Source organism: Hibiscus syriacus, unplaced genomic scaffold, assembly GCF_006381635.1.
Source record: "Hibiscus syriacus cultivar Baekdansim isolate YM2019G1 unplaced genomic scaffold, ASM638163v2 tig00002237_pilon, whole genome shotgun sequence".
Taxonomy (NCBI): Eukaryota; Viridiplantae; Streptophyta; class Magnoliopsida; order Malvales; family Malvaceae; genus Hibiscus; species Hibiscus syriacus.
In genome coordinates this window covers 6,260,103-6,284,649 of record NW_024061918.1, presented here as the reverse complement: position 1 = coordinate 6,284,649, position 24,547 = coordinate 6,260,103, and the positions used below count along the sequence as shown (strand labels likewise).

General features: G+C 29.8%; 4 long non-coding RNA genes across 5 annotated transcripts; all 4 read right to left on the bottom strand.

Annotated features, from left to right (window-relative positions):
* Nucleotides 1–3,846: 3,846 nt before the first annotated feature.
* Nucleotides 3,847–4,447, bottom strand: LOC120142459. Its single transcript, XR_005517857.1, has 3 exons — nt 4,424–4,447; nt 4,196–4,252; nt 3,847–3,890 (listed from the first exon to the last, which is right to left on the bottom strand). It is a non-coding gene; the product is annotated as an uncharacterized LOC120142459 (long non-coding RNA).
* A 3,731-nt stretch (nt 4,448–8,178) lies between these two features.
* Nucleotides 8,179–8,496, bottom strand: LOC120142435. Its single transcript, XR_005517848.1, has 2 exons — nt 8,427–8,496; nt 8,179–8,211 (listed from the first exon to the last, which is right to left on the bottom strand). It is a non-coding gene; the product is annotated as an uncharacterized LOC120142435 (long non-coding RNA).
* Nucleotides 8,497–8,871: 375 nt separating this feature from the next.
* LOC120142445 lies at nt 8,872–9,370 on the bottom strand. The gene is made up of 3 exons (XR_005517854.1): nt 9,247–9,370; nt 9,006–9,164; nt 8,872–8,896 (listed from the first exon to the last, which is right to left on the bottom strand). It is a non-coding gene; the product is annotated as an uncharacterized LOC120142445 (long non-coding RNA).
* A 7,500-nt stretch (nt 9,371–16,870) lies between these two features.
* LOC120142452 lies at nt 16,871–18,194 on the bottom strand. 2 transcript variants are annotated; one of them, XR_005517856.1, is made up of 4 exons: nt 18,111–18,194; nt 17,882–17,938; nt 17,504–17,576; nt 16,871–16,909 (listed from the first exon to the last, which is right to left on the bottom strand). It is a non-coding gene; the product is annotated as an uncharacterized LOC120142452 (long non-coding RNA). The 2 variants fall into 2 exon arrangements; XR_005517855.1 differs by lacking the exon at nt 16,871–16,909 and having other exon boundaries at nt 17,042–17,576.
* Nucleotides 18,195–24,547: the final 6,353 nt, after the last annotated feature.

The following is a 24,547-nucleotide window of genomic DNA, read 5'->3' as shown; positions in this document are numbered from 1 at the left end:
TGTTGTTATATTTTATTTGAAAATGCCATTTAATTATATATATATATATATATATATATATTATGAGAAAAAATAAATTTTTTGAACATTTTGTTTTTTATAATAATAATTATATTTTATCATTATAATTAAATATATGGCTGCAAACATAATTTTTTACAAAAAAAACTTAAATTTTTTATTAATTTAAAAAAATGAAAAAAATTTGTGATACTTTTTCTATAATAATAACTATTACATATAGTTACAAAACTTGTCACTATATAACATTTTTGCACCAAAAAATAGGAAGAAATATTTCTAATAGTATAAATTTTCATAATGATTAAAATATACAATACAAAAATAATTAATTACAAAAAAACTTAAATTTTATTAATTACAATATATTTTGTTACTATATAACTTTTTTGACACTAAAAATAGAGAGAAATGGTTCTGATAGTATAATTTTTTATAATGATTAAAATATATAAGTATAAAAATAATTAATTACAAAAAACTTGAATTTTATTATTTTATGTGATAATTTTTTCCTATAACAATAACTATAAATTATAATAAAAATTGTCAATATAACTTTTGAAACAAAAAAGTGGAGAAAAATAATTATTACAATATATGCTATAACTAAAATTTACAACTAAATATAATTTGTCACAAAAACGTGAATATCATTATTTTTGTGGTAATATGTTTTTATAATAATTATTAACAGTTATTTTTGTGGCTTTATTTGGGGCTCCCCTCCTCGACTAATCCCATCACTCTAGTTAAATGGGAAGACCTCTGTCAACCTCTCCATACAGGCGGTCAGGGCCTTCATCGAATAAATTTTCAGAACATTGCTATCCTCTTCAAAATTTTCAGAACATTGCTATCCTCTTCAAAATTTGCAATGATCTCATTATCCCCTCGATTTTCTGGATCTTCCTCATGCGAGAGAAATAAGATCACTGAACTATGCCCATTTTTGATCTACCATTCCCTTGTTCTAATCCGTGGCGTAGTTTGGCAAACGTATAGCGTTCTTTCTACACCAATTTGGCTTGGTCAGTGGGTGACGGGCGCTCTATTAATTTTTGAACTGATAATTGGGTTCCCCCGATTGGCTCACTCCTCAACGTTGCAATGACTAACTTTTCGATGGATGTTTCCTTAACTGTTTCTGATATGTCTTCAGATGGTTGCTGGGATTGGGATCTTTTGAACACTCTCTTGGACCCGACAGCTATTCATCATATGAGAAATATTATTGCTCCATCTTTTGCGGTTGGTTAGGATATTGTTTATTGGTCGGTTTCACCAAAGAGGATTTTCACTGTTTCAAGCCCTTATAAATCCTTATGCTCCTCTTCCTGGGCCGCTACGAATCCTTGTTAGTATGTAATTTGGAACGAACTAGGAGTTTTCTATGGCTCACCATCAGAAATAGAGTGCTCACCAACTCTAACCGATACTGACGAGGTCTTGGGAAATGATTCCTCTTGCTGTTTGTGTCGAGTCGAGAATGAAACTTTGCACCATATCCTTCGAGATTGCATCACAGCTCGGAGCAATTGGACGAGACTCCTCCAAGCTCACCCCTTTCCCTCTTTCTTTGATTTCGATCGTGAAGCTTGGCTTATGGAAAATATTAGTTATTCTTCCCGCTGTGTCGCATCCAATGGCCCTTTGTGCATTTTTTTCGCCTCCTTGGTCTGGCAGATTTGGAAGGCTCGAAATCTTCTCGTTTTTCAAGATGTTTCTCCTTGTCCGGAAGCTATACTTCAAGTCAGCATATCCTGGAGCAAACTTTACGATGATTGTGCACCCATTCGGAGTTCACACAGACTGCAAACCTCTTCACATGTTCAATGGTGCCCGCCGGATTTGGGGTGGGTCGCTCTTAATAATGATGGGGTTATGTCACCCCAAATTGGTTCAAGTTCGATTAGGGGTTCGATGACCTTCCCTCAAATGCAACTGTCGAAGTCGGATGTATTGGATCCCATTCAAAAAATAAAAAATAAAAAGAAAAACAAAAAAAGAATAATAATATGTGGTCCTATACCCTTTCTTGTGAACCTTTATTTCTTTTCACTTTAATTTCGGTATGATGTATAATAGTTATTACTATTATTATTATTTATATTTAAAAATAATAATATCCTTTAATTAACTACTGAATTAATTGTGTCATATGTCCCCAAAATATTATTCTTATTTTAAATTGGTTCCTAAACTTTTAAATATTTTAATCCATCCTTAAACTATGACTCCAATCTAAATTTGTCCTTAAACTTTTGAATATTTTAATTTCATTACTACACTATGACCCCCTTTTTAAATTAGTCCCTAAACTTTTGAATATTCAAATTTCATCCCTAAATCCATACATATATGTGATTATTTTCAACCACAATTTAATCTAAATTTTTTAACATATAATAATATAACTTGGCCTAACGATTTTACTAACAAAGGACCTGATTAGTGAATATATATAGTTTTAGATGAAATTGGAATGTTCAAAAAGTTTGGGGACCAATTTAGAATGAAAGTCATAGTTTGAGATGAAAATGAAATGTTTAAAAATTTAAGAACTAATTTCAAATGATAATCATAATTTAGAGGTGAAATTAAAACATTTAAAAATTTAGAGATTAATTTAAAATAAGAATCATGCTTTGAAGACATATGATGCAATTAATTCTTTTTCAATCTATTGATTATAATTTTAATTTATGAGTATCTATAATTGTAGGATTAACAGTATTGTATAATAAATACAACTTTGCTGGCACCCATTTGTCAGATATATAAAAAGTTAGGGTAAATTACATACAAGGTCACTTAATTACATACAAATTATAGATATATCACTCAATTAAAATATTATTACAAATAAGTCAGCTCGTCGTTAAATATTAGATAGAATAGTGACATATAATAATAATTAATACTTCAATTTTATATATTTTATTAATTTAGTCCTATTATAAAATAATAAAATATATTTAACCTTTCATATTAAAATCTTATGATTTTAGTATTTGTTCTTTTAAATTGTTTGTTTCTCTTTGAAATATATGATTATTTTTTCCTTAATTTCATAATATAATAATATTTTAACAATCTTCCTCTCCTTGCTACGCATGCAACGGTCCTTATCTGCCTTAACAGCAGGTGCATCCCATGCTGGTGCCCATGCTCTTTGCTGTTGGTGACCATGCTTTCACCGTACCTGTCAGCAAGTTTCTCACAAGCAAATTAGAAAAGAGTAGAACAAGGAGAAACAAGAGGAAGAAAAAAAGATTTTTCATTTAATGAATTTTTTTTAAGGATCAATTAAAGATATTTTAAAAGTATACTCTTTTGGACTTGTGCTTAAATATAATAGCACCAGATAGCACTTCAATTAAACTCATTTTGTACAAATAAGCACACCTTTTATGCCTATAGACTATGTTGACCCTCCAAAAATACATGAAAACACTTTTTTTTTATAATGCACCTATGTCATACCATAAATCCGTATCTGACACTTGTGTCAAATCTAAGTCTAAGCCTATAGAAACTTGTAGTGATTACATATTATAATTTGTTTCCAAATCTAACAATATTCAGGACTCCAAATTATGAAAAGAAATGATGGTTTGCAACTTCTCAGATTCAATGCTAGTGTACCTAAGTTGTCTTTTGTTTTACCCGCTTTATTACCATATTTGTTATCCTTTACTTCCATCTAGATTACAGCCTAACAACTTATAACAACACTCTTCTCATTGCAAAATTATATGCGCATTACAGTCGACGAGGCTCTATGCCACCCTTACTTGGCACCTTTTCACGACATCAACGTGGGCCTGTTTGCCCAAGGCCATTCAGTTTTGATTTCGAGCAACCATCTGTTACAGAAGAAAACATTAAGGAGCTCATCTATAGAGAATCTGTAAAGTTCAATCCACACCCAATTCATTGAGATTTATGTGTTTGTATGTGCCTCTGTTAAGTGTACCTAGCGACTCTCGTTTGCTGAAATATAAGTTGTAGGACTCGTCAGTCCCTTCTGAGATTCGAAAATTGCTAAACGACTCGTGGAAAATACTATTTAAATAGAATTGGAGTTTGTTAAAAAAAAGTGCAACATTCATCAAATTAGGCCAAGTATACTTCCAACACAGGAGAGCGATGTACAAATTAACAAATATACCTCAACATCTGTGACAACAGTTCCATCAAAGAGAATGGCATGAATTATTCTCATAACCTAAAAAGCAAACAAAAACAATACAAACCATGTTAACGAAAAAAAATCCCAAACTCTTTTAAGAATATGTTAACGAAAACGAATGAAAATTACATGCATGCATACATGTAGCAAACCATGAATGAAACACCAACAAAGATGATGAAGCATCAAAATGAATGGCAGACATACCAGTTTTGTAGTTAGGAATAGTTGAACCTTTGAAGAGGAGGAGAGGCGAAATGATGGGATCGTAGCATAGAAAATGGAGAAGATGAAAGGTAGATGAAAATGAAGGTTTCAAATTCATTATTTGCAAACAGGGGAGGCGAAATGAAGGTAGATGCGGCGCACAAAGAGGAGAACTGGCCAAGTGAAAACAAAACGCGTGAAAGGCTAGGGTTTTGTGTTCTCCTAAAAGTTTTGGTCTAATTAATATACTGGTCCTTGTATTCTCACGTATTTTCATATGTTGTCCCTTGTTTTTCTTTCTTTTAATTTGGTCACTGAATGTTTCTTTACTATTTCTGATCGTGGCTCACTGTTTTGTTTTAGTACAATCTAGTCATTTTATGCTATTATGTTATTTTTAATTAACTATTGCCTTTTTATTTTATTACATTTTAATCTCTGGTTCTTTTTATTTGCATTTAATTTGTTGGATAATTTATATTCTTCTCAATGTAGTCATAGAATCTTAGATCAAATCCTTAGGTTTAGATTTCTTTTAAATAAATCCCTACTAGTTAGACATAATATCAAAGAAAAAACTCGTTGTTTTATTTTTGCCTTCACGATGAAAGAAGAAATATAAAGTTGGAATAATGGACTGAAACGATTAAATTGAGGGTTCTAAAAAAGTATTTATAAAATAAATACAAATAAATTTCTTTAAAAACCAGTTTCCCTTTAAAAATTAATTTCCTTTAAAATCAAATAGAGAGAAATTTCCCTCCTAAATAAAACCTAGGTACCCGTATTTCGAGTCATCGATACCTGATTAATATTTATTTAATTTATATTAATTTCAAAAAAAATACGTAAGGCTCTTGTACATTTTAAAAAAAAAACAATTTGGCCATCAAATTATTGTTGCATTCAATGCAACCCTCAAACTTAGAAAAAAACAATTAACGTGACCCTTTAACCAACAACTTCTATCATTAACCATTATGAAACTATATAATAACAAATATTAAAAATAGTTATACAACTAAGAAGAGTATTGTAGTGAATATAACATGATATACGGAAGTAAACTTTACCTAAACTTAATGTAAAAAATCTAATAGGAAATTTACCCAACTATGGTTAATATATATTGTTCAAGACTTACACGGACCGCCTTACCTGAGGGCTTAAGTTAGCTTGTTGATTCTTAATTCAATATATATATTGTTCAATTTTTTAACAATTTAATTTTCATTTTTACTATTTTTTATATTTTATTTTTTGTGTATTTTAGATTTTAAATTTAAAATAATGATTTTTTAATAAATAAACAAGCCCCTCAACTTTTTGATAATATATTTTTGTTGTTATATTTTATTTGAAAATGCCATTTAATTATATATATATATTATCAGAAAAAATAAAATTTTTGAACATTTTGTTTTTTATAATAATAATTATTTTATCATTATAATTAAATATATAGCTGCAAACATAATGTTTTACAAAAAACTTAAATTTTATTAATTTAAAAAATGAAAAAAAATTATGATAATTTTCTATAACAGTAACTATTACATATAGTTACAAAACTTGTCACTATATAACATTTTTGCACCAAAAAATAGGGAGAAATATTTCTAATAGTATAAGTTTTCATAATGATTAAAATATATAACTACAAAAATAATTAATTACAAAAAACTTAAATTTTATTAATTACAATATATTTTGTTACTATATAACTTTTTGACACTAAAAATATAGAGAAATAGTTCTTATAGTATAATTTTTTTATAATGATTAAAATATATAAGTATAAAAATAATTAATTACAAAAAACTTGAATTTTATTATTTGATGTGATAATTTTTTCCTATAACAATAACTATAAATTATAATTATAAAAATTGTCAATATAACTTTTGAAACAAAAAAGTGGAGAAAAATAATTATGACAATATATGCTATCACTATAACTAAAATTTATAACTACAAATATAATTTGTCACAAAAATGTGAATATCATTATTTTGTGGCAATATTTTTTTATAATAATTATTAACACTTATAGTTACAATATTTGTCAATATATGATTTTTTTGGCGCAAAAAATTTGGAGAGAACTCTTTGTGACAATATATTTTGTCATTATAATTAAAACATATAATGAAAAATATTTTTTACTAAAAACTTGAATTTCATTATTTGTTGTGACAATTTTTTTTGTAACAATAATTATAACTTATAATTACAAATCATGTCACTATATGATTTTGTTTTTGTACAAAAAATTGGAGATAATCATTTATGACTATACATTTTGTCACTATAATTAAATATATAATCACAAACAAAATTTGTCACAACAAATCTAAATCTCATTATTTGTTGTGACAATTTTTTTGTCATAATTACTAAAACTTTTAGTTGCAAAATTTGTCACTATATGCCTTTAATTTGGCGCCAAAAAATTGGAGGGAAACATTTGTGATAAAAATTCGTAATAAAATTTATTTTGTCAGTATATGTTACACATATTTTCTAATCGTGACAAATTATTATGACGATTTTAGCTTTTGTCATAATTGTATATCTTTTTTTAATTTAATGCGACGATTATTTATTTTGTCACCAAAAAGCTATTAATAGTGACAAAATTAATTTTGACAAAATTAAATTTGTCACAATAGTAGAAATTTCTTGTAGTGCCATAATTAGTTTTATATGTCACAATTTGAATCGTTGTGAGAATGGAACACCAATTTTTTAACACTAATTTGAGGGGGAAAAAGAATCATATACCGATTTGAAAAGGGATAAAAACTTCAGGTGTCAACTTGTATATAAGTTAAAATATTTGTTAGGAATTAAACTTTGATTTTGATGTTTTATTCAAATAAAATTATGGGTAAACTACACATTCAGTAACTAAGTTATCAGTTTTGGTCCGTTTTAGTATTTATACTTTCAATTTTTTCAAAATCATACCTAGTGTTTAATTTTTATTTCATTTTAGTACCCGACGTTAAAAACTTAACGTGTTTAGTACCTAAACTATCAGTTTTGGTATATTTTAATACCCAAAGTTTCAATTTTTTCAAAACTTAACGTTAAAACTTGAACGATATACTAAAATAAAACAAAAATTAGAGTTTTTAACGGAGGAGTACTAAAATAAAACTAAAATCAAACTTTAGGTATGATTGAAACTGAATTGAAAGTTTAGATACTAAAACCGAACAAAACTAATAGTTTAGGTACTAAATCCGTAGTTATCCTGAAAATATATATATGCCCCTTTTTCTAATTTTCTTTAAAAACTATTGTCTCGTCTTTTTCTCTTCTAACCCAAACCCTAAGGTAGATTTTTTAAACCTATTCACTCGTCTTCTTCTCTTCTCTTCTCTTCTGACCCAAGCTTAACTTGAATGTTGATTTCTACTTTGGGTCATAAGATTTTGATTTATATTCAATATGCATCTACATTGCTCTGTTATATTTGTTTCTGTTTCAGTCCTACTGATTTACTTTGTCGAGAAGGACTGGTATTTAAAGCTCTCGATTTATCTATTTTCTATTATACTGCTATTTGAGACCGTTATTGAATGTATATTTATATGTAATTCTTATGATGGATTAAGAAGATATTGAGGGCATGTTTGTTATGATGGGTGCATGTCAAGATTAAGAAGATATTAAGGGTATTTCATTAGTCATTTAAATCGTAATTACCTTTGGAAATAGTAGGCGTTGGAGGAGTAGCCTTTTCTGAAGGAGACAGAGCTTTTCTCAATTGCATCCGCCACCTAAATCAAGGTAATCAATACACATCACATTCATGCACATAAATCTAACATATTTTCATCTGATGAACAATAGGAATTCAAATCAAGCTCCTCTCAAAAGATCAAGGACCCAGTGCACTGATTATAGCTTAACTTTCACATATTTTCATATTGCCACAAATTGTTTAGACTAGAAAACTCAAAAGGGAAAATCTGAAAAGGATTATGTTTCTTACTTCAAAAGATGCTTGAAATCCTGCTTTCGTAGAACTCGCAAATCATCACAAAGAGCTTTGACCTGTCAATAAAGCAACAAAGTAAGTAATGACAAGTATTAAAGAAGGTAATGATTAGCAATACTATAAAAGATAATCACCTTTCTGTGGTAGAACTGTGATCCTTATAGGCAAGCTGGATCCCCAAAGGTTATGGTAGTAACTGAACCTAGGATTTCGAGAGGGAATCAGACCAAATGAAATCAGCAGCAGTAGACATCTTCTTTGAGATTGTCTCCCCGTCTTCATAACTGAAATTGGCATGTACTTAGAAACAAAGCATAACATAAACCTTAAAACCAGATAGCAGAGGAATCAATTCAATAAAAATGTTCAATCATTATCAACAAAGCAGTAACATTGCTGTATGATAAAGGGAAAACTTACCCATACGGTGTCTCTTCTGTTGTTACCCTAAGTACATCAATCACCTACATCAAGTATGTGGCAGAAAGAACAATAATGAGCAGAGATACAATCAATAGGATAACAAAAGTAGTCAGTTAAGAGATTTTGAAACCTAAAATGAAATTAAAAAACCTTCTTTTGTGGTTCTATCGATCCCTGAAACAGATGTTTGAAATCAAGAAGGCGTGGATCAATCTTTGCCGGGGCTTTATACCTTAGCCCCAAAACATAAGTCTCAGCTGATTTTGGGCGACTAGCATGTGGTTTCCAAACTTTAACCTCCTCAAACAGCTGCAGACCAAACCAAACACGCGTGTCAAAGGAAAAAAACAAAACTTCACAGAGAGATATATCCTATGGTTTTGTTTATCACCTGCTTGAGACAATATAGAACGGAACTGTAATCTTGGGACCTAAAAACCTTGGTGACAAAGGTGCCTTTAGGGGCCAAAAACTGGGTAGCCAGCTTAACAGAATCAATAACCAAAGTATTTTGGCTCATTTTCTTGAGCCCAAGAACCACCAACATTAGGGGATCCATCATGCAAAACGACATCAAAAGCCATAACCCTGTGCTCTTCCATGACTCGTTTAACCTTGGACTTGCAATCGGATTTGGTTATGTCTTGTTGGAGAGCGATGGCACCTCGTATAGGAGCAATGGGAACAAGATCAAGACCGAGTACAAGGCTGCCGATGGGTGTATGTTGCACGGCCACTTGCATCCAACCACCGGAGCAGCAAAGGTCGAGGACAGCATGCGCTGATTTTAGAAATCTAAAATTGTCATCCAGTTGTACTAACTTCCATGATGCTCTGGAACGGTAGCCGTGTTCTTTGGCTAACTTATAGTAGATATCTAATCTATGCTTCCCTTTCACTTTACCCATATTACCTCTTCAATTAAATCCAAATTAAACGCCAACAGCTGGTGGAGAAGAAGGAAAAGGGAAATATGGAACGTTAAAATGTTTTTTTTTAATTCTCCCAACACAAAGGCTTAATCCCTAACCAAAAATAACTAAACCTATTCAAAATAATATATATCTTCTCAAAAAAGCAAAATAACAAAGGGAGACAGAGTAACAAACAGAATCATCAAAAAACAGAAAATCAACAGAGCAATGCACAAACAAGGCAGAATCAAATATCCTCCATGGTCTTCTTCACCTAATACATTGAGCTCTTTCTCCAACTCATTTATCAACCGAAGATTCACTACTATTTCCAAAGGTAACTACGATTTAAATGACTAATGAAATACCCTCAATATCTTATTAATCTTGACATGCACCCATCATAACAAACATGCCCTCAATATCTTCTTAATCCATCATAAGAATTACATAAACATACCTTCAATAACGGTCTCAAATAGCATGTAATAGAAAATAGATAAATCGAGAGCTTTAAATACACAGTCCTTCTCGACAAAGTAAACCAGTAGGACCGAAAATAGAAAATCAAATATAGCAGAGCAATGTAGATGCATATTGAATATAAATCAAAATCTTATGACCCAAAGTAGAAATCAATATCCAGGTTAAGCTTGGGTCAGAAGAGGAGAAGAAGACGAGTGAATAGGTTTAAAAAATTTACCTTAGGGTTTGGGTCAGAAGAGAAAAAGACGAAACAATAGGTTTTTAAAGAAATTAGAAAAAATGGCCTATATATAATTTTAGGATAACTACGGATTTAGTACCTAAACTATTAGTTTTGGTCGATTTTTAGTATCTAAACTTTCAATTCAGTTTCAAATCATACCTAAAGATTGATTTTTCCCAAGTTGCAACTTGCAAGGGAATTACCTAATGAAGCAGAAGACAAACACTTGGAAGTTGGAACAAGCATAGGAACATCAACCCAAGAATCCCAAAGGAACATTAACAAGGTTTTTCGAATCAACTCGAAGAAACAATAAAAAGCGAGATTTGCTCAAGAAGCAACCATAGAAACTAAATAATCCAAATCCATAGGCATGTTGGAGAGAACCAAAAAAGAGCTAACTTTACCATTCCAATAACCCAAGAGAAGTAAGGGCGGCAGCTTTTGGGATTGGATTCAAAAAGATGATATATCAAAATTCCAAAATTTGAAGTAATTAGTACAAATTACGAAATAAAATAAGAAAAATTAACCTAATCTTCTCACATCCAAGATGATTGAAACCTATGGATCGTATTAGATCTAAGCATCGACAAATCCTTCAAACAGAAACAGTTATATACAGTTTAAATAAATGAAAAGCGGATTGATGATAATCACTGGACTGCAATGATAAACAAAAATTAAATAAAAAAAAAGGAAAAGGATTTACCCAGAGGATCGAGAATGATGCGAAAGACTTCGTTTTCCTTCTGTTCTGCTACTGAGAATTCACTTCGGGACAGCAGCCGATATTTATTTTGCACTTCACCGTTTTGACCTCACGTATTTTTAGTAAATTCATCGTTTTTGCCCTCAATATTATTTTCAAATTACGGGAAGGTCCCCAAATAATATACTCCTACAATTTAAGTGTAGTTCAAGTCTTTCACAAGTGAAATTTTGTTAAATGAGATAAACTTTACTTTTTAGTCCTTGTGTTTGGTAATTTTTATAATATAATCTTTAAATGTGTTTATATACGTTAGCTTTTTAATCAAACTTTAAACTCAAAACTAATATTAAAACAAGATCAAACCTCTAATTTTAAGCTTAATTGATCAAGTTCAAAGAATGTTATATTTTTCATATTTAAATATTAAATATATATTAATGCTCGTACCATCCTAGTTTAAGATTTGCACTATAGAATTATTAGACAGTGAAATTCCAACATCGTCATTTGTATTATACGTAAAGTTATATATTTATTCCCATACTTTATTTAGTCAAAATTAACCTCTAGACTTTTAATTTAAAATTTTAGTCAAGACTCAAATGACACGAAAAATTAAATTACAACTCCTAAAAATAACCAAATTAAAGTAAAAAAAATTAAACAACTTACATATAGTTTAGAGACTAATAACGAATTAAAATTTTGGTTTTATTATAATTTCATTTTGGCCTAATTCAAACGTAAACAAACCACCCCAACTCCGAACTTGACCTAAACTCGAAATGATATGAATACGTAATGAAATACCTTGAAAACAACCTCAACCCCAAATGACCTAAACTCAACAATTCTAAATTGAAATTGACCCGAATCAAAATGACCCCAAAATATAAAACCCGAATTAACCAAAAACTATTGACCTGACCCGCCCAAGCCCAAGCACATTTGACGTATAATTCCACTGATGAAAACCACTCATTTCAAAGCAAAACCTCTCCTATTGTTATATAGCTATTGTCAGCTATTCTTGCCATGCATTTTAAATCAGTATAATCCTCCATATCTATTTATTTGAAGTTAGGATGAAGATAAAATGCTATACAAAATCTGCATGTTTTATGCTTACAAGGGGACTTTCTAATCATCAATGCCTTCGAGTCGCTTGATGATTGCTTACCATTGTTTCTTTCCTTTATTCTTTCTCTTGTTTCCGTTACCGCTACCTCCGCCACCGCCCATATTGCTACCGCCAGTCTTCAAACCACTTCCAGGTTTGGCAACTGGGCTCTGCAGAGGTGCCTATAAAATCGTCAAACATGCCTGCTTGTACTGCTTCTGTAACCACTCTACGAATAAACAAAAATCAAATATAGAAGAGAAATGCACAAACAGAGGCATAAATCAAATATCCTCCATGGTCTTCACCTAATACCTTGAGCTCTTTCTCTCAACTCATTTATCAACCGAAGATTTACTACTATTTCCAAAGGTAATTATGATTTAAATGACTAATGAAATGCCCTCAATATCTTCTTAATCTTAACATGCACCCATCATAACAAACATGCCCTCAATATCTTCTTAATCCATCATAAGAATTACATATAAACATACCTTCAATAACGGTCTCAAATAGCAGTGTAATAGAAAAATAGATAAATCGAGAGCTTTAAATACACAATCCTTCCCGACAAAGTAACCAGTAGGATCGAAAGTAGAAATCAAATATAGCAGATCAATGTAGATGCATATTGAATATAATCAAAATCTTATGACCCAAAGTAGAAATCAATATTCAGGTTAAGCTTGGGTCAGAAGAGGAGAAGAAGACGAGTGAATAGGTTTAAAAAATTACCTTAGGTTTGGGTCAGAAGAGAAAAAGACGAGACAATAGGTTTTTAAAGAAAATTTGAAAAAAATGCCTATATATAATTTTAGGATAAACTACGGATTTAGTACCTAAACTATTAGTTTTAGTCAATTTAAGTATCTAAACTTTCAATTTAGTTTCAAAATCATACCTAAAAGTTTTATTTTTGTTTCATTTTAGTACCCTCCGTTAAAAAAGTTTTGGTACCAAAACTTTCAAATCAGTCGGATTATCATACTTTTAGAATCCAAATTTATTTTTCTTTCTTATTTTATTTCGCAACTTCTAAATTTTTTTACTCCACAAAATGCTTCTTTTATCTAATAATTTTAATGATAAAACTGAACTACTTCAATATTTAAACGTTATTATGCTTCATTTAAAATCTATATGAAGGTAGATGCGGTGCACAAAGAGGAGAACTAGCCAAGTGAAAACAAAACGCGTGAAAGGCTAGGGTTTTTGTGCTCTCCTAAAAGTTTTGGTCTAATTAATATACGAGCCCTTGTATTCTCACGTATTTTCATATGTGTCCCTTGTTTTCCTCTCTTTCAATTTGGTCACTAAATGTTTCTTTACTATTTTTGATCGTGGCTCACTGTTTTGTTTTAGTACAATTTAGTCATCATTTTATGCTATTATGTTTATTTGATAATATATTTTGTTGTTATATTTTATTTGAAAATGCCATTTAATTATATATATATATATATATATTATGAGAAAATAAATTTTTTGAACATTTTGTTTTTTATAATAATATTATTTTTATCATTATAATTAAATATATGGCTGCAAACATAATTTTTTACAAAAAAAACTTAAATTTTTTATTAATTTAAAAAAATGAAAAAAATTTGTGATACTTTTTCTATAATAATAACTATTACATATAGTTACAAAACTTGTCACTATATAACATTTTTGCACCAAAAATAGGAAGAAATATTTCTAATAGTAAAATTTTCATAATGATTAAAATATACAATACAAAAATAATTAATTACAAAAAAACTTAAATTTTATTAATTACAATATATTTGTTACTATATAACTTTTTTGACACTAAAAATAGAGAGAATGGTTCTGATAGTATAATTTTTTATAATGATTAAAATATATAAGTATAAAAATAATTAATTACAAAAAACTTGAATTTTATATTTTATGTGATAATTTTTCCTATAACAATAACTATAAATTATAATTATAAAAATTGTCAATATAACTTTTGAAACAAAAAAGTGGAGAAAAATAATTATACAATATGCTATCACTATAACTAAATTACAACTACAAATATAATTTGTCACAAAAACGTGAATATCATTATTTTTGTGGTAATATGTTTTTTATAATAATTATTAACAGTTATTTTTGTGGCTTATTTGGGGCTCCCCTCCTCGACTAATCCCATCACTCTAGTTAAATGGGAAGACCTCTGTCAACCTCTCCATACAGGCGGTCAGGGCCTTCATCGAATAAATTTTCAGAACATTGCTATCCTCTCAAAATTTTCAGAACATTGCTATCCTCTTCAAAATTTGCAATGATCATTATCTCCCTCGATTTTCTGGATCTTCCTCATGCGAGAGAATATAAGACTGAACTATGCCCATTTTTGATCTACCATTCCACTTGTTCTAATCCCGTGGCGTAGTTTGGCAACGTATAGCGTTCTTTCTACACCAATTTGGCTTGGTCAGTGGGTGACGGGCGCTCTATTAATTTTTGAACTGATAATTGGGTTCCCCCGATTGGCTCACTCCTCAACGTTGCAATGACTAACTTTTCGATGGATGTTTCCTTAACTGTTTCTGATATGTCTTCAGATGGTTGCTGGGATTGGATCTTTTGAACACTCTCTTTGGACCCGACAGCTATCATCATATGAAAATATTATTGCTCCATCTTTTGCGGTTGGTTAGGATATTGTTTATTGGTCGTTTCACCAAAGAGGATTTTCACTGTTTCAAGCCCTTATAAATCCTTATGCTCTCTCCTGGGCCGCTACGAATCCTTGTTAGTATGTAATTTGGAACGAACTAGGAGTTTTCTATGGCTCACCATCAGAAATAGAGTGCTCACCAACTCTAACCGATACTGACGAGGTCTGGGAAATGATTCCTCTTGCTGTTTGTGTCGAGTCGAGAATGAAACTTTGCACCATATCCTTCGATTGCATCACAGCTCGGAGCAATTGGACGAGACTCCTCCAAGCTCACCCCTTTCCCTCTTTCTTTGATTTCGATCGTGAAGCTTGGCTTATGGAAAATATTAGTTATTCTTCCCGCTGTGTCGCATCCAATGGCCCTTTGTGCATTTTTTTCGCCTCCTTGGTCTGGCAGATTTGGAAGGCTCGAAATCTTCTCGTTTTTTCAAGTTTCTCCTTGTCCGGAAGCTATACTTCAAGTCAGCATATCCTGGAGCAAACTTACGATGATTGTGCACCCATTCGAGTTCACACAGACTGCAAACCTCTTCACATGTTCAATGGTGCCCGCCGGATTTGGGGTGGGTCGCTCTTAATAATGATGGGGTTATGTCACCCCAAATTGGTTCAAGTTCGATTAGGGGTTCGATGACCTTCCCTCAAATGCAACTGTCGAAGTCGGATGTATTGGATCCCATTCAAAAAATAAAAAATAAAAAGAAAAACAAAAAAAGAATAATAATATGTGGTCCTATACCCTTTCTTGTGAACCTTTATTTCTTTTCACTTTAATTTCGGTATGATGTATAATAGTTATTACTATTATTATTTATATTTAAAAATAATAATATCCTTTAATTAACTACTGAATTAATTGTGTCATATGTCCCCAAAATATTATTCTTTTTAAATTGGTTCCTAAACTTTTAAATATTTTAATCCATCCTTAAACTATGACTCCAATCTAAATTGTCCTTAAACTTTTGAATATTTTAATTTCATTACTACACTATGACCCCCTTTTAAATTAGTCCCTAAACTTTGAATATTCAAATTTCATCCCTAAATCCATACATATATGTGATTATTTTCAACCACAATTTAATCTAAATTTTTTAACATATAATATATAACTTGGCCTAACGATTTTACTAACAAAGGACATGATTAGTGATATATATAGTTTTTAGATGAAATTGGAATGTTCAAAAGTTTTGGGGACCAATTAGAATGAAAGTCATAGTTTGAGATGAAAATGAAATGTTTAAAAATTTAAGAACTAATTTCAAAGATAATCATAATTTAGAGGTGAAATTAAAACATTTAAAAATTTAGAGATTATTTAAAATAAGAATCATGCTTTGAAGACATATGATGCAATTAATTCTTTTTCAATCTATTGATTATAATTTTAATTTATGAGTATCTATAATTGTAGGATTAACAGTATTGTATAATAAATACAACTGTGCACCCATTTGTCAGATATATAAAAGTTAGGGTAAATTACATACAAGGTCACTTAATTACATACAAATTATAGATATATCACTCAATTAAATATTATTACAAATAAGTCAGCTCGTCGTTAAATATTAGATAGAATAGTGACATATAATAATAATTAATACTTCAATTTTATATATTTATTAATTAGTCCTATTTATAATAATAAAATATATTTAACCTTTCATATTAAAATCTTATGATTTTAGTATTTGTTCTTTTAAATTGTTTGTTATTCTCTTTGAAATATTATATGATTATTTTTCCTTAATTTCATAATATAATAATATTTTAACAATCTTCCTCTCCTTGCTACGCATGCAACGGTCCTTATCTGCCTTAACAGCAGGTGCATCCAGCTGGTGCCATGCTCTTTGCTGTTGGTGACCATGCTTTCACCGTACCTGTCAGCAAGTTTCTCACAAGCAAATTAGAAAAGAGTAGAACAAAGAGAAACAAGAGGAAGAAAAAAAGATTTTTCATTTAATGAATTTTTTTTTAAGGATCAATTAAAGATATTTTAAAAGTATACTCTTTTGGACTTGTGCTTAAATATAATAGCACCAGATAGCACTTCAATTAAACTCATTTTGTACAAATAAGCACACCTTTTATGCCTATAGACTATGTTGACCCTCCAAAAATACATGAAAACACTTTTTTTTTATAATGCACCTATGTCATACCATAAATCCGTATCTGACACTTGTGTCAAATCTAAGTCTAAGCCTATAGAAACTTGTAGTGATTACATATTATAATTTGTTTCCAAATCTAACAATATTCAGGACTCCAAATTATGAAAAGAAATGATGGTTTGCAACTTCTCAGATTCAATGCTAGTGTACCTAAGTTGTCTTTTGTTTTACCCGCTTTATTACCATATTTGTTATCCTTTACTTCCATCTAGATTACAGCCTAACAACTTATAACAACACTCTTCTCATTGCAAAATTCATATGCGCATTACAGTCGACGAGGCTCTATGCCACCCTTACTTGGCACCTTTTCACGACATCAACGTGGAGCCTGTTTGCCCAAGGCCATTCAGTTTTGATTTCGAGCAACCATCTGTTACAGAAGAAAACATTAAGGAGCTCATCTATAGAGAATCTGTAAAGTTCAATCCACACCCAATTCATTGAGATTTATGTGTTTGTATGTGCCTCTGTTAAGTGTACCTAGCGACTCTCGTTTGCTGAAATATAAGTTGTAGGACTCGTCAGTCCCTTCTGAGATTCGAAAATTGCTAAACGACTCGTGGAAAATACTATTTAAATAGAATTGGAGTTTGTTAAAAAAAAGTGCAACATTCATCAAATTAGGCCAAGTATACTTCCAACACAGGAGAGCGATGTACAAATTAACAAATATACCTCAACATCTGTGACAACAGTTCCATCAAAGAGAATGGCATGAATTATTCTCATAACCTAAAAAGCAAACAAAAACAATACAAACCATGTTAACGAAAAAAAATCCCAAACTCTTTTAAGAATATGTTAACGAAAACGAATGAAAATTAACATGCATGCATACATGTAGCAAACCGTGAATGAAACACCAACAAAGATGATGAAGCATCAAAATGAATGGCAGACATACCAGTTTTGTAGTTAGGAATAGTTGAAAACCTTTGAAGAGGAGGAGAGGCGAAATGATGGGATCGTAGCATAGAAAATGGAGAAGATGAAAGGTAGATGAAAATGAAGGTTTCAAATTCATTTATTTGCAACAGGGGAGGCGAAATGAAGGTAGATGCGGCGCACAAAGAGGAGAACTGGCCAAGTTGAAAACAAAACGCGTGAAAGGCTAGGGTTTTTGTGTTCTCCTAAAAGTTTTGGTCTAATTAATATACTGGTCCTTGTATTCTCACGTATTTTCATATGTTGTCCCTTGTTTTTCTTTCTTTTAATTTGGTCACTGAATGTTTCTTTACTATTTCTGATCGTGGCTCACTGTTTTGTTTTAGTACAATCTAGTCATCATTTATGCTATTATGTTTTATTTTTAATTAACTATTGCCTTTTTATTTTATTACATTTTAATCTCTTGGTTCTTTTTATTGCATTTAATTTTGTTGGATAATTTATATTCTTCTCATGTAGTCATAGAATCTAATTTTAGATCAAATCCTTAGGTTAGATTTCTTTAAATAAATCCCTACTAGAGTAATTAGACATAATATCAAAGAAAAAACTCGTTGTTTTATTTTTTGCCTTCACGATGAAGAAGAAATATAAAGTTGGAATAATGGACTGAAACGATTAAATTGAGGGTTCTAAAAAAGTATTTATAAAATAAATACAAATAATTTCTTTAAAAACCAGTTCCCTTAAAAATTAATTTCCTTTAAAATCAAATAGAGAGAAATTTCCCTCCTAAATAAAACCTAGGTACCCGTTTTCGAGTCATCGATACCTGATTAATATTATTTAATTTATATTAATTTTCAAAAAAAAATACGTAAGGCTCTTGTACATTTTAAAAAAAAAACAATTTGGCCATCAAATTATTGTTGCATTCAATGCAACCCTCAAACTTAGAAAAAAACAATTAACGTGACCCTTTAACCAACAACTTCTATCATTAACCATTATGAAACTATATAATAACAAATATAAAAATAGTTATACACTAAGAAGAGTATTGTAGTGAATATAACATGATATACGGAAGTAAACTTTACCTAAACTTAATGTAAAAAATCTAATAGGAAATTTACCCAACTATGGTTAATATATATTGTTCAAGACTTACACGGACCGCCTTACCTGAGGGCTTAAGTTAGCTTGTTGATTCTTAATTCAATATATATATTGTTCAATTTTTTAACAATTTAATTTTCATTTTTACTATTTTTTATATTTTATTTTTTGTGTATTTTAGATTTTAAATTTAAAATAATGATTTTTTTTAATAAACAAGCCCCTCAACTTTTTGATAATATATTTTTGTTGTTATTTTATTTGAAAATGCCATTAATTATATTATATTATCATAAAAAATAAATTTTTGAACATTTGTTTTTTATAATATAATATATTTTTCATTATAATTAAATATATAGCTGCAAACATAATTGTTTTACAAAAAACTTAAATTTTTTATTAATTTAAAAAATGAAAAAAAATTATGATAATTTTTCTATAACAGTAACTATTACATATAGTTACAAAACTTGTCACTATATAACATTTTTGCACCAAAAAATAGGGAGAAATATTTCTAATAGTATAAGTTTTCATAATGATTAAAATATATAACTACAAAATAATTAATTACAAAAACTTAAATTTTATTAATTACAATATATTTTGTTACTAATAACTTTTTGACACTAAAAATATAGAGAAATAGTTCTTATAGTATAATTTTTTTATAATGATTAAAATATATAAGTATAAAAATAATTAATTACAAAAAACTTGAATTTTATTATTTGATGTGATAATTTTTTCCTATAACAATAACTATAAATAATTATAAAAAAATTGTCAATATAACTTTTGAAACAAAAAAGTGGAGAAAAATAATTATGACAAATATGCTATCACTATAACTAAAATTTATAACTACAAATATAATTTGTCACAATGTGAATATCATTATTTGTGGCAATATTTTTTTATAATAATTATTAACACTTATAGTTACAATATTTGTCAATATATGATTTTTTTGGCGCAAAAAATTTGGAGAGAACTCTTTGTGACAATATATTTTGTCATTATAATTAAAACATATAATGAAAAATATTTTTTACTAAAAACTTGAATTTCATTATTTGTTGTGACAATTTTTTTTGTAACAATAATTATAACTTATAATTACAAATCATGTCACTATATGATTTTGTTTTTGTACAAAAAATTGGATATAATCATTTATGACTATACATTTTGTCACTATAATTAAAATATATAATCACAAACAAAATTTGTCACAACAAATCTAAATCTCATTATTTGTTGTGACAATTTTTTTGTCATAATTACTAAAACTTTTAGTTGCAAAATTTGTCACTATATGCCTTTAATTTGGCGCCAAAAAATTGGAGGGAAACATTTGTGATAAAAATTCGTAATAAAATTTATTTTGTCAGTATATGTTACACATATTTTCTAATCGTGACAAATTATTATGACGATTTTAGCTTTTGTCATAATTGTATATCTTTTTTTAATTTAATGCGACGATTATTAATTTTGTCACCAAAAAGCTATTAATAGTGACAAAATTAATTTTGACAAAATTAAATTTGTCACAATAGTAGAAATTTCTTGTAGTGCCATAATTAGTTTTATATGTCACAATTTGAATCGTTGTGAGAATGGAACACCAATTTTTTAACACTAATTTGAGGGGGAAAAAGAATCATATACCGATTTGAAAAGGGATAAAAACTTCAGGTGTCAACTTGTATATAAGTTAAAAATATTTGTTAGGAATTAAACTTTGATTTTGATGTTTTATTCAAATAAAATTATGGGTAAACTACACATTCAGTAACTAAGTTATCAGTTTTGGTCCGTTTTAGTATTTATACTTTCAATTTTTTCAAAATCATACCTAGTGTTTAATTTTTATTTCATTTTAGTACCCGACGTTAAAAACTTAACGTGTTTAGTACCTAAACTATCAGTTTTGGTATATTTTAATACCCAAAGTTTCAATTTTTTCAAAACTTAACGTTAAAACTTGAACGATATACTAAAATAAAACAAAAATTAGAGTTTTTAACGGAGGAGTACTAAAATAAAACTAAAATCAAACTTTTAGGTATGATTTTGAAACTGAATTGAAAGTTTAGATACTAAAACCGAACAAAACTAATAGTTTAGGTACTAAATCCGTAGTTTATCCTGAAATTATATATATGCCCCTTTTTCTAATTTTCTTTAAAAACCTATTGTCTCGTCTTTTTCTCTTCTAACCCAAACCCTAAGGTAGATTTTTTAAACCTATTCACTCGTCTTCTTCTCTTCTCTTCTCTTCTGACCCAAGCTTAACTTGAATGTTGATTTCTACTTTGGGTCATAAGATTTTGATTTATATTCAATATGCATCTACATTGCTCTGTTATATTTGATTTTCTGTTTTCAGTCCTACTGATTTACTTTGTCGAGAAGGACTGTGTATTTAAAGCTCTCGATTTATCTATTTTTCTATTATACTGCTATTTGAGACCGTTATTGAATGTATATTTATATGTAATTCTTATGATGGATTAAGAAGATATTGAGGGCATGTTTGTTATGATGGGTGCATGTCAAGATTAAGAAGATATTAAGGGTATTTCATTAGTCATTTAAATCGTAATTACCTTTGGAAATAGTAGGCGTTGGAGGAGTAGCCTTTTCTGAAGGAGACAGAGCTTTTCTCAATTGCATCCGCCACCTAAATCAAGGTAATCAATACACATCACATTCATGCACATAAATCTAACATATTTTCATCTGATGAACAATAGGAATTCAAATCAAGCTCCTCTCAAAAGATCAAGGACCCAGTGCACTGATTATAGCTTAACTTTCACATATTTTCATATTGCCACAAATTGTTTAGACTAGAAAACTCAAAAGGGAAAATCTGAAAAGGATTATGTTTCTTACTTCAAAAGATTCTTGAAATCATGCTTTCGTAGAACTCGCAAATCATCACAAAAAACTTTGACCTGTCATTACAGCAACAAAGTAAGTAATGACAAGTATTAACGAAGGTAATGATTATCAATACTGTAAAAGATAATCACTTCTTTTGTGGTAGAACTGTGATCCTTAATAGGCAATGAAGTTGGATCCCCAAAGGTTATGGTAGTAACTGAACCTAGGATTTCGAGAGGAGAATCAGACCAAATGAAATCAGAAGCAGTAGACATCTTCTTTGAGATTGTCTCCCCGTCTTCATAACTGAAATTGGCATGTACTTAGATACAAAGCATAACATAAACCTTAAAACCATATAGCAGAGGAATCAATTCTATGAAAATGTTCAATCATTATCAACAAAGCAGTAACATTGTTGTATAATAAAGGGAAAACTTACCCATCACGGTGTTTCTTCTGTTTTGTTACCCTAAGTACATCAATCACCTACATCAAGTATGTGGCAGAAAGAACAATAATGAGCAGAGATACAATCAATAGGAGAACAAAAGTAGTCAGTTAAGAGATTTTGAAACCTAAAATGAAATTAAAAACCTTCTTTTTTGGTTCTATCAATCCCTAAAACAAATGTTTAAAATCAAGAAGACGTGGATCAATCTTTGTTATGGCTTTATACCTTAGCCCTAAAACATAAGTCTCAACTGATTCTGGGCGAATAGCATGTGGTTTCCAAACTTTAACCTCCTCAAACAGCTGCAAACCAAACACGCGTGTCAAAGGAAAAAACAAAACTTCACAGAGAGAATATCTTATGGTTTTGTTTATCACCTGCTTGAGACAATATAGAATGGAACTGTAATCTTAGGACATAAAAACCTTGGTGACAAAGGTGCCTTTAGGGGCCAAAAACTGGGTAGCCAGCTTAACAGAATCAATAACCAAAGTATTTTGGCTCATTTTTTCTTGAGCCCAAACACCACCAACATTAGGGGATCCATCATGCAAAACGACATCAAAAGCCATAACCCTGTGCTCTTTCATGACTCATTTAACCTTGGACTTGCAATTGGATTTGGTTATATCTTGTTGGAGAGCGATAACACCTCGTATAAGAACAATGGGAACAAGATCAAGACCGAGTACAAGGCTGCCGATGGGTGTATACTGCAGGGCCACTTGCACCCAACCACCGGGGCGACACAAAGGTCAAGGATAACATGCACTGATTTTAGAAATTTGAACTTGTCATCCAGTTGTACTAACTTCCATGATGCTCTGGAACGATAGACGTGCTCTTTGGCTAACTTATAGTTGATATTTAACCTATGTTTCCCTTTCACTTTACCCATATCCCTTCTTCAATCAAATCCAAATTAAACACCGAACAGCTGGTGGAGAAGAAGGAAAAGGGAAATATGGCACGTTAAAATGATTTTTTTAAATTCTCCCAAACCCAAAGGCCCAATCCCTAAACCAAAAATAACTAAACCTATAGCTTTTCAAGAAAATATATATATTCTCAACAAAGTAAAATAAACAAAGGGAGACAGAGTAACAAACAACATCATCAAAAAACAGAAAATCAAATACAACAGAACAATGCACAAACATATACAGAAATCAAATATCCCCAATGGTCTTCACCTAATACCTTGAGCTCTTTTTCCAACTCATTTATCAACCGAAGATTCACTACTATTTCCAAAGGTAGTTATGATTTAAATGACTAATGAAATACCCTCAATATATTCTTAATCTTGACATGCACCCATCATAACGAACATGCCCTCAATATCTTCTTTATCTATCATAAGAATTACATATAAATATACATTCAATAACGGTCTCAAATAGCAGGTATAATAGAAAAATAGATAAATTGAGAGCTTTAAATACACAGTCCTTCTCGACAAAGTAAATTAGTAGGACTAAAAATAGAAAATCAAATATAACAGAGCAATGTAGATGCATATTGAATATAAATCAAAATCTTATGATTCAAAGTAGAAATCAATATTCAAGTTAAGCTTGGGTCAGAAGAGAAGAGAAGAAGACGAGTGAATATGTTTAAAATTTTACCTTAAGGTTTGGGTCAGAAGAGAAAAAGACGAGACAATAGGTTTTTAAAGAAAATTAGAAAAAGGGCATATATATAATTTTAGGATAAACTACGGATTTATTACCTAAACTATTAGTTTTGGTCGGTTTTAGTATATAAACTTTCAATTCAGTTTCAAAATCAAAATCATACTTAAAAGTTTGATTTTTGTTTTATTTTAGTACCCCTCCGTTAAAAACTTTAATTTTTGTTTCATTTTAGTATCTCGCTCAAGTTTTAACGTTAAGTTTTGAAAAAATTGAAAGTTTAGGTATTGAAATGTACCAAAACTGATAGTTTAGGTACTAAACGCATTAAGTTTTAAACGTCGGGTA